This window comes from Apis dorsata, unplaced genomic scaffold (genome assembly GCF_000469605.1).
Source record: "Apis dorsata unplaced genomic scaffold, Apis dorsata 1.3 scaffold_59, whole genome shotgun sequence".
NCBI lineage: Eukaryota > Metazoa > Arthropoda > Insecta > Hymenoptera > Apidae > Apis > Apis dorsata.
Genome location: NW_006263359.1, coordinates 730,832 through 733,822, shown reverse-complemented (window position 1 = coordinate 733,822; position 2,991 = coordinate 730,832). Strand labels below are relative to the sequence as shown.

General features: G+C 32.0%; 1 protein-coding gene and 1 long non-coding RNA gene across 2 annotated transcripts in view; both read right to left on the bottom strand.

Moving 5' to 3' along the window:
• Positions 1-2,991, bottom strand: part of LOC102673009 (serine/threonine-protein kinase NLK) — an 82,059-nt gene that overhangs the window by 7,737 nt on the left and 71,331 nt on the right.
• The window catches only part of LOC116186826, a 15,584-nt gene that overhangs the window by 3,087 nt on the left and 9,506 nt on the right, over positions 1-2,991 (bottom strand). The gene's annotated exons all lie outside the window — the stretch shown is intronic.

Here is a 2,991-nt window from a genome sequence, read left to right as displayed (position 1 = left end):
AAAAAAAAAAAAAAAAAAAAAAAAAAAAAAAAAAAAAAAAAAAAATGTTCGTTCTTACGTATATACGTGTGTACGTCTCTATGTGTGTACATATACGCGTGTGCAACAACACGAAGAGAGTGTGCTTGATATCCATAATTCTCTCTGTCGCGTGTTCTCAATTTTTTGAAATTTTTCTTTATATTCTTCTTCTTCTTTTTTTTCTTCTTCGTTTGCTACTTCATTGTCGCCTCGTTCTTCCTTTATCCCGAGGTTGTGTTATATCGTTAAATGCCCAACTGACCAGCTACAGTGAGCTACAATTATTTACAAATCTTGTTAAGTAAACATTTCTACAGTGTTATCTGTATTTTTTCTTTTTCTTTTTCTTTTTTCTTCTCTCTGTTTAATAGGAAACATTAATTTTCGCTCGATTTCGCACTCATTCCAATTTTTTTTTCTTTTTCACTCGTTTCTAACGCACGCATACACATTTTCCCACTCGTACATTCTCCCTTCGTTTCTCTCCCCGAGATCTTCCATCTCTCCTTTCGTCCCCCTAGGCTTTTATTAATTAATTAAATCGAGAATCGGACCGCGTTGCGAAACTTGGACGAAATCGTGGCGTTTCCTCTTATCTTTCAGAAAGAGTTATGGTAAATAAGTTCTCTTCTCTTTCTCTTCTTTTCTTTCGTTTTTCTCCCCCTCGTTTCTCTCGCACTTGCATCCCAATTTTATTGTTCGACGAGACCAACAGATTCATTGGAAATCAATCCGTGGATCGAATCTTCGACGAAATGTGCAAAAAGGCTGTTAAAAGGTTAAAACAAACAAGTCGAAGCGTAAAAGTTGGCCATAAAATTTTAGAGAATCTTTGACAATTGCTATTGCGAGAATCATAATTAAAAAAAAAAGAAAAAGATTACTTCTACTTTAAAAAGTTGAGATTTAGATTTACACAGTGAAAACGATTCGATATTGTTTGTCAATTAAAGAATTTAACCTGTTAACGGGCTATTCTTTGATCAAATTCTTCTATAATAATGAAAATAAAAATTGTTTTAGAATTATTCATTTTAATTGGATCGATTTTGATATTTAGAAATATATAAAAATGGAATAATTCAATCTTGATGGAAATTATATACGATATTTATTATAGAAGAAGTGAAGAAAGTGTTCGCGATAAAAACAATCCTAGTTCAAAAGATTCACGATATTTTTCATTTTTATTACACGGAATAGTTTTTCAGCAATATAATTAAAGATATGATATTTACAATATATACAAATATTGTAAATATACATAATATCATGTGACAATACACATTTTATTACCCATTAATTTTATTGAGGAAAAACTAACGATAATATAAATATTTTTCTCTTTTGGAAAAATAAGAAAATCGGAGAAAGGGTTGTTTTTGACGCGACGAAATAGCAAATTCAAGCGACTAATTAACTCGTTTCACTCTATTAAAAGATATATATAATCATCAGTCTCGACGAAGCATAAAATTATAGAACACAGCCGGAAAAGTGGAAACAGCCTTATCCGTCCAAGTATCCGTGGTACGAGGGCTCTGTTCAATTTTCATTGTTTCTAATTAAGGCGACAGCGTTTCGTGTTTCGTGCTGGATCGATATAATCGCAATAATTTCACTTTCGTTCGATCGACGAAAGGGCGGAATTCATTTACAGAGCGACGAAAATTATTTTACGCAGCTTATAGATCGCCTGTGATTAGACACGATGAAAATTTCGATTAATTATTATTATTATTATTATTATTATTATTATTATTATTTTATCCGACGCTGTTCGCGTTTGCTTCGGTGCTAGTTGATTCGATTCATGAGCTATTTTGCGTATTATATTTATGTATGTACACGGTGAACGCGATGACGTATTTACAAATGACGAGGAGAAACGCTTCACAGCTAGCCGAAAACGGGCATAAGACCGGCAATTTGTTTTTTAAATTGTATAAAAGAAAAAAAAAAAAAAAAAAAAACAATGGAGACAAAAAAGGGGTGGGCCCCCGGCGGAACGTTTTTTTTTTTTTTTTTTTTCTCTCTCTAACTGCTAATGGAACATTCAGCACACGCCTGACAAATCGCAATCGCGAATATTTGTAGAAACTATCGTTTATAATCTCGATCGAATAGAGCGAAGTATCTTCTCTGCGAAGATGACGATGATCGAGAACAAATTTGCATACATCTTGCTCTTGTTACTCGAATATGATAAGAACGATTAAATTGGAAAATAATCGTCCGTTTTATTAGTGTCGTCTCTCGGCAGAGAAAAGAAACTTCTTCTCTTCGTGTGTATCAAAGTCCATTCTTTTTTTTTTTTTTTTTTTTTTTTTTTTTCTTAAATTCTCTTCATCTAAAAATCGATCGCTATAATCTCTTCTTTCCATCGTTTGTTACGCCCTTTATTCGCCTCGATACAATCGCCAAGAATACTTAATTAAAAAAAAAAAAAAAAAAAAAAAAAAAAAACGATAATCGCTATTTTGGCTTTGATTTTTTTTTTTTTCCTTTTTTTTTTTTTTTTTTCTTTTCTTCATTTTGCTCGATCCACGCGGATCCAAGGGTTATTAAGAGTAGAAATGATCACGAGTCTGCGTAAAAAAGAGAACACATACGTTGCTTTGTCTCTGTCGCCCAACACGGAATAATGAAAACGAGTTTTTCCTTCGCTACTAACGCTAAATCGCTACCTAAAAAAGATCCCTAACGGTAATTCTCGTGGATATATCTACTGGCTATCTAAGTTCCTTAAATAAAAATCACACTCAGAAACGTAATTATAGATATACCGGTGTGCTCGTCGTCTGGCCTTCGAGTGCGTTTGAATTCAAGAAGTGACAAAGAATTATGGACTATTATTAATTATTATTAATATTATTATTATTACTATTAATATTATTATTATTAATATTATTATTATTAATATTAATATTATTATTATTATATCTGTAAACACATCTCGACGGTGATCGA